The following is an 8,721-nucleotide window of genomic DNA, read 5'->3' on the forward strand; positions in this document are numbered from 1 at the left end:
GTTTTTTGCTCCTCCATGTGACCAAGTTTCCTCCTACAAAGGTAAAGTATCCTCCAGTTGATCGTCTGTCGATGGGATTACTTGCCCAGTCAGCGTCAGTATACCCATCAATCTCCAGATCTTCTCCTTTTTCTAGGAACACTCCATAGCCGGTGATTCCTTTCAGATATCTCACAATCCTTAAGACTGCATCCATGTGGTCCTCTTGCGGTTGGTGCATAAATTGACTCATTACTCCAACAGCATAGGCTATGTCTGGCCTTGTGTGAGAAAGATAAATCAACTTCCCTACCAACCTTTGATACTGTTCTCGATCTGCTAGTTTTGCTCCTTCTACAATTCTCAATCCATAGTTGGTCATTATGGGTGTTTCTGCAGGCCTGCACTCTAGTAGGCCTGTTCCTGCCAACAGGTCTAGTACATACTTCTTTTGTCGCAGGAAGATTCCTCGTTCTGATCTGAGCACTTCTATCCCCAAGAAATATTTCAGTGCACCAAGGTCCTTCATTTCAAATTCTTTGAAGAGATTCTCCTTTAACTTCTTGATTTCCTCTCTGTCATCTCCGGTAATGATCATGTCGTCGATGTAGATAATCAGGCATGTCACCTTGCCTTCCCTTTTCTTCACGAAAAGTGTATGGTCGGAGTGACTCTGCTTGAAGTCATGTTTGAGCATAGCCTGGCAAAACCTTCCAAACCACACCCTTGGAGACTGTTTTAACCCGTACAAGGTTTTTCTGAGTCTGCAGACTTCACCACTTTCAAACTCCCCGGCATACCCTGGTGGAGCCTCCATGTAGACCTCTGTTTTCTTATCAAGCTCTCCGTGCAGGAATGCATTCGTAACATCTAATTGATGTAGGGGCCAATCTCTACTTGCGGCTACAGACAGCACAGCAGTGTTCGGACTGTGCTTAGTTTCGCCACTGGAGAGAATGTCTCTTCATAGTCAACACCATACACTTGAGTGTATCCTTTGGCTACCAATCTTGCCTTGTATCTCTCGATTGAACCATCCGCTCGCCTCTTGATAGTAAACACCCAACGACATCCCACAGGTTTCTTCCCTTCAGGCAGCATACACCTTTCCCAAGTTTGATTAGCAATCAGTGCGTCCATCTCTTTTTTCATAGCTGCTCTCCAATGCTTATGTCTCATTGTTTCCTGCACTGCCTGGGGTATTTCTTCTTCCTCGTACAGGGCAGTCTCAAATGCTCGTGCCATCTCTGTAAGTTGTTCTTGAGCCATGTTTACAATTGAGTATTTGGTTTTCTTCCATTTCCAGTCTGGGGAGTATCTTCTCGGTGGTATGCCTCGTGTACTTCTTGGTGGCATTCTAAATTGCCCTGTATCTCCATTCTCTTCTCTTCCCTCAACAACTTCTGTTTCTCCAGTTAACTGTAGGATCTCATCCTCCTGTCTTATGTTATCCATAACAGTTGGACTAACTTGAGGAACAGTATTACAGTCAGAATGCCTTACCTCAGGATCCGAGAGCGGGTTTGACAATTCCGGATTGTCACTTAACTCCTCGTTTTGTATACTTGGATTTGGTGTCTCGGCGGTACCGCTAACTGTCTCGGGTGGACCGACGGTAGAGACAAGACCTGGATTTGGTTGGCAGTTTTCACTATCCCGACAGGCTTCTCTCCTTTGGTTTTTCTCCCCCTCAATCGAACTATGGTTTAGTGTGATAGTGGGTAGCCAATCAGGTGAGTCACCTTCTAGATTAGTTGGTTGATTCTCCCCCTGACTCCCGGATTGGCTATAAAAGAATTCCCCCTCGACAAAATCACAATTCATGGTGGTGTAAAGAGTTCGGCTCTTAGGGTCATAACATCTATACCCTTTCTGGTTTTTCCATACCCTAGGAAGACACATTTGATAGCGCATGGTGAGAATTTAGAGCGTTCTTGTTTTGGGATATGGACAAATACGGTACACCCAAAGACTCTGGGTTCGAGGGTAAGTGATGATGGTACAGTGGTTTGAGTGGATAGAATTTCAAGTGGGGTTTTGAAGTCAAGTATTTTGGTTGGGAGACGGTTAATAAGGTAGACGGAGGTGGCAATTGCTTCTGGCCAGAATGATTTGGGAATTTTAGATTCAATGAGAAAGGCTCGGGTGATTTCTAGAATATACCTGTTTTTCCTCTCAGCTACCCCTGTTTTGTTCAGGAGTGTGTGGACAAGTAGTTTGGTGGACTAGCCCTTTCTCTCTAAAGAAATTTTGCATTGCGGAGTTGACAAACTCCCCCCATTATCGGACCTTAGGATTTGGATGGTCTGTTCGTATTGAGTTTGTATGAGCGTATAAAATTGAGTGAATTTTTCAAAAACTTCTGATTTTGTTTTTAAAAAGTAAACCCAAGTCATACGCGAATAATCATCCACAAATAATACTCCCTCCGTCCCATTAAATATGCAGCATTTGCTTTTCGGCACAGGATTTTATGTAGTGTTGTTTTGTGAGTTAATGAAGAGAGAGTAAAGTAAGAGAGAAGAAAAAGTAGAGAGAATATTGTTTCCATTTTTAGAAACGTTTCATTTTTAATGGGACATCCTAAAAAGGAAAACGTTTCATTTATAATGGGACAGAGGGAGTAAGAAATAACGCAAGCCAAAACCCCCAATAATAGGTGTCGGACCCCAAACATCAGTATGAATCAAAGAGAAAGGAGTTTTCACTCGAGTACTATTTAAAGGAAATGAGTGTCTGTGGATTTTGGCCAAAAAACAAGTTTCACAGTTCATAGTAAATGATGAATTGATTTTAGGAAAAAGCATGCGAAGATATCCTATGGATGGGTGCCCTAATCGGCGATGCCAAAGCCAAGCCTGTCTTCGGTCAGTCCGTGAGACAGCAACGCAGTACTCTGTTGAGCCACCTCATCCACATAATACAGCCCGCGTCGTTCAGTGCCACGCCCAACTGTCATCCCCGTCTGGGTATCCTGTAATAGACACAAGTGAGGTTGCATCAACAATTTGCAATTAAGTTCTCGAGTAGCATGACTCACTGATAGTAATTTATGAGACAAGGATGGGACATATAGGCAGTTTGACAGACGGAGTGTCGAAGATATATTAATGGTACCCGATCCCTGAACATGTGTTAGTTCTGATGGGGTTTAGTGCCCCTTGCACAGCGGAAGACTTGTACAAAACAAATAAATCAGATAAGGATCTATTTGACCGATTATGCAATTAATCAATTCACATGTTAAACAGATAATTGCATGCTAGAACGCAAATAATTCATGCTCATAGAAAATAAATCCTAAACATGATTTCTACGGTTTAGAGTTACCGATTTGATTCTCCAAAGAATCGTTGATTGCTCGCGCCTTCTCCACGTGATGATTTTCAATACTAGACCACGGATCTTCTCTCTGGTTCCCGAACTGTATCTCGATATCAGGGTGGGCTGATCTTATCAAAATACTAGGACTCGAATAAAGAAGACAGAAGAAATCCTTCTCCAATTAGGAGAGAAATTCGAACTCCTCTAGGTAGAGGAGAACGAAAATTATGAGTAATAATAATAATGATTTATGTCTCCTTTATTCTCCTATTTATATTAAGTTCCTTTTAGGCCCAGACAGGGATCTATGGAAGGTTTTGGATATGGGCTCCTTCAATTAGCTTTTTACTAATTAAATTGAACCCACAATTTAATACAAATATTACGAGCAGCCACTACAGAAGTAATATTGAACTCTCCCCATCCAAATCTGAAATTAAGTAATCCGGGTTTCCGTTATTTATTACTTATTTCCCGCGCTTAAGATATAAATGTCCATTAATTAATTAATGTCTGCTATGGACTTAATTAATTAATATCTTATTAATTCCAAGAGTGGACTTAGCAATAAACATTTATTTATTATTCATAGAGTAATAAAACTCCAACTGGCCAGTTTTCCGAATAATAAAACTTTGTTCGAGCTCCTCTTGAGGACATTATCAAACGAGACTCACCTCGCGCATGTTTCAACATAATAGCAATCCTAGCACCGCTAGATATTAATCACCACTATCCAATATATCAGGATTATTGGGTTGCGAAAAACCCGCACCATTTGATAAGTCAAAGTAGTGCATAACCAATACCGTATGCTCAATGCTAACATATGTAGATTAAGAAATAGTATTTTATCAAGACCTAGTCTTTCGGTAGATAGCATAAAGACACGTCTTGCTGCTGTTAGATCCGTTCGGTGCTATACCACACCAATGTCATCTTATTTCGGTAAGGCTTAGAAATATGCGGACTGACATTGCAACCTTTCACGATAGGTAGCCAAAGCCTATCTAGGTTGTGAAATTCTTCTTTTTCTTTTGCAAAGCATTGCATAGATCTGACCGTGTTACCTTAAAGTGGACGACGCCCACAACCGGTCTACTAAGCAAAAGACTTAGACTTTGTTTACTTCTTATGCATTTAAATGTTTGTAAAACATCTTATAAATGCACAAGCAAACACAATGTAATAATAATAGTGATTCTTTTCGTGCGAAACTGCTCGAATAATACCGAATCGGGTTAAAAGTGGATTATAGAGTTTTACGTATACAAGCAAGATTCTATTCGAGCGAAACTTGCTCAAAACATGCTTTTCAGTATACCAAACCTAACAGGTTCCCCATTGGCAGTTTGAACAAACGATTTCTTAGATTTAGACATATTTAAAAAATCAGCTGAATCAAAAGACATTGTGTCCGTTGCCCCACAATCAAATATCCAATTATGATCCCGTTCCCCAGTTTCGAAGGTCGATGAGTTGGTTAAAGCCTTAAAAGAGTTATGACAAGGTATGGATGGGCAGATTTCGAAAAACTTGGGCCCAAATTTGGAGTCATCAACACTAGAGGGACTGATTAGCAATTTATTAACAGGTTGAGGGGGGGAAATGGTATTATTTATGAAATGGGGTAAAAAATCGGAATTTAGAGAGATAGAGGGATTCAAATTGAATCCCTCTTTACCTTCTTCCCAAACCCTAGCCGCCCCATTTCGGATCTCCGAGTTTCCAGCCCTCGCATTGCCGCCCGTCACCTCCGTTCCCGAGCTCCAAACCCTAGCCACCGTAGCTACTGCCTTCTCCTCATCTCGCATAGTGTTGGTGTCTGAGGTACCGATGCTTCCCGATGTGGGTGTAGCTCGGTCTCCGACCATCACGGCTGCCGAGGCTCGTCCTCCCCCACCGCCATTCCGCTGCTGGCGTGCCTTTTTCATCTCCTCCCACCATTTGGGTAACCATGGAGTAGGAAACAAGTCTCTCGGTATGTTTCTTCCCGCCACAGTGACTACACACGAGTTTGCTCTTGTCTTCCTCTCCCCTTCGGTTGGCCGGAAAACAAGACGGTGGCGTGGTGACTGGTGGGCGGCCTCGGTCGAACGCTCCGAGGCCGATTCCGACTCCAGATTCTTTGGACTCGTTGGTTGTCTTCATGACCTTCGAGTTGGCTGACTCTCGCCTTACTACTCCGTAAGCTTCCCTCATTGTGGGTAATGGCTCCTTGTTCAATAGTTCTCTCTTGACTGCATCGTATTTTTCATCTAATGCCCACAAAAATTGATACAACCTATGCCTTTGTGTATTCTTGTTGTATTTCTCTATTGTGCTAGGGGTGTACATTGGATTCGGGTCCCTTGCATCGATTGAGATCCAGAGATCCTGGAATTTGACCCAGAGAGCCCCAGGGATAAGTTCCCTTGCTTCATACCATATGCCTGTCTGTGTATGTCGCTGACTTGGAACGGGTCGGCGCCACTTCCGTATGTAATGGCCAGACCCTCCCAATAGGTCTCGGGTCGTTGCGTACTGGGACACCTCGCTCACCAAGTTGGTCTCGATGTTGTTGATGATCCAGTTGAAACAGCAGTGATCTCGCTACTTCCATTTGGGATAATCTGGGTTGTCGGTTGGAGGAGGGCCGTGAACTCCATCGATGTGAGATGCTAAGCCCTTTCCTCCGATAGCCCGCTCCATCAGATTTGACCAAAAGGAGTAATTGTCTCCATTTAGTCTGGTTTGTAAGTGAACTTCCCCAAACGACTCTGGTTGAGGGGAGATTCGGCTTGGTGGTTTCGATTGTTGGCTGTTTTGCCATTTCACAAATTCTGCAAACTGTGCAGCAAGATCTGTATTCATATTGAATAGTTGGGAGCTTTCTGTGGTTTCGAGTTTGGTTTTGTCAAATTCTGACATCTTGGTGGTTTTGCAGGGATTTTAGGAAAGGTCGGGAAAGTTATGCCCGGGACTGTGATGAATCTGTTCTGAGTCCCAAACCTGCTCTGATACCATCTTAACGATGGTAATCGAGAGAGGTAGGGAAAGAAAGGCTAAACATTTTTGTGTGTGGAGAATGATATATTGTTCTGTTATTTTTGTATATAAATTCTGTACAGTAGGGCTCCTTTTATAGGAGAAGAATGTATCTAAGTAAGGATGAAATAAATCTATTCTAGGCTATACATTGTGATATCAATTATGTGTATCAATCACGTAATTTCCTCTGATTCTCTGCCTTGAGATGATTTTCTTCCTTCTATAGTTTGACAGAGATCACATTATTCATGCAATAAATACATGTGAAAACAAAAGAAATTATCAGTGTAAAATTTGACGAAATTTTACGAAACCATAAATTTGTGATGATCATTAAATCGTGCATACTTCAACTTATATAGATGTACTAACATTTTAACCAAGTTGAAGATAATTAAAAAAAAAAAAAAAACTAATGTCTGAAATATTCCAAAATCGAGAGGAAAATTATGTTTGGAGCACGGAGTAATATGGGAAAATGGGGGTGAATTCAGTATGGAAAATAATATACTGAAAATCTGAAATAGAATCAACCTTATAATCTTGGCATAGATTACAAATACTGATTACTGTAGTGTTTTATTGAATCAAATACAGAAACAAAAGAAAAGGACAGATGAGAGAAATGAAACACAAGTGAAAAAGGAAAAAAATTGACAAGAGTGAGAAGTATGACTTCATTCTGTCATAAGTGCAAGTCAATTACCAGTTGGATGGAAAACATCAGCAGCAGCTTTGTTGTTTGAAAGTTGTTGCATGGACTCCAACTCTTTAACATCAACCTTTTCCTGCTTGTCAGTTTTAAGGGCCGGCAGAGCCTTTCTTTTCTCCTCCAGTGTCATCTCGCTAGAACCACTGCGTCTTTCATTAGACTTAATTTCCAGCATCAGCATCAGCATCATCAGATGCACCTTGACCAATAGAAAATTCCCTGCTTCCATAAGAATTGTCCTTCTGAGGTGAATCTCTGTAAAAATTGAGCTACACATTCGAAATCCGAAAATAATCTCAGAATTGTTGGAGATTTAGGGATTACAAGAAGGAATACAAGAAGAACTGAAACGAAAATTACAACGGAAAATTCGAAACTAATGAACCGTAAAAGGAAATAGCCGAGTCGAGGAGGCCTCTTTCCGCAAGACGAGATACGCCCCGGTAGTGCTCTTCGGATTGGCGTTTCGTCCCCAAAGATAAAACGGCTACGTCTCTGATCGTGAAGCAACACCGCAAACATCAACAGAGCTCCGGCGAACTGGATGGAGGAGAGGGCAGAGCTTCGACAGAAGAACAATGCAGAGGGAGGAGAGAGTGTATGATGCAGAGTGTATTCTAGTTTCTGATGTGTAGAATGCTAGAATGGCTAGCCTATTTATAGGCTCGGTCCACTGCAGGGGGTCAACGGCCATAATGGCCGTCATTAAAGCTAGACCGTAACGGTCGTCGGTTACGAGCTGTAACGTTCGGGCGTTACAAGCCGTTACGCGCTCAGAGCTAGAGAGGCTGAGTCTAGAAGCTTCTAGATTCGTTCACGACGCTGGACTCTCACGTGCCAGCCACGTTGGCTTACCGCGTCATACTGACGAGGTGGCATCCCGCTTGGCTCGCTGACGTGGAAACGGTGGTGGTCTAAAAAGAACTAGACCCACTAGACTTGGGCCAAGCCCGCAACTAGGCCCAAGGACCAAGCCCACGACCAGGCCCAAAGAACAATTCCCCAAAGACCAATTGCCAAGTCCAAGTCCAAGGACAAGGCTCGCGGGGGGCGGGCGGCGCGCGCGTGTGGGCTCTTACAGCCCATCTTAGTCCACTATAATTATTACATGTAATAATCCTTCTTATTAAATACTAGTTTAATAAGGTTGAAACTTTCAATGTGGGATAATTAACTCTCTTAATTATTCCCTAATCTCCTCTCATAGCTTATTAAGTTTGCAATTTTTGCACAACTTTAAACAATTATTTCTCACTCACCGGGAATCGGATTTGAGAAAATAAATATACCACGGTCATCTACTCCGAACGTAGATCGACACTATATCATTTAATTTTACAAAATTAAATGTCTCGTTGAAATTATAATTGGTCAAAGTCCATTGACCGGGCATAGATTCCAATAATCCCCCACATGAGTGGAAATAGTCAAATGCAAATGCATGCAGACACAAGCTCAACCCTCGAGAGGTATATAAGCATAAGGATAGGTAGCTTTTAGCTTTGAACCTTCCATAGTCAACGCCATCGGATACACAGGCGGCCTAGTAGCGCGATGCTTTGAACTAGTCCCCCACGGCGTGCACCGAGACAATGGTGTTAACACTTAAACACCTCAACCTCATCCGTTCTCACGTTTTGTGTCCTTTGCGGCCTTGGACACCACTTTGGATTCAT

This window comes from Salvia hispanica, chromosome 4, assembly GCF_023119035.1.
Source record: "Salvia hispanica cultivar TCC Black 2014 chromosome 4, UniMelb_Shisp_WGS_1.0, whole genome shotgun sequence".
Lineage (NCBI taxonomy): Eukaryota > Viridiplantae > Streptophyta > Magnoliopsida > Lamiales > Lamiaceae > Salvia > Salvia hispanica.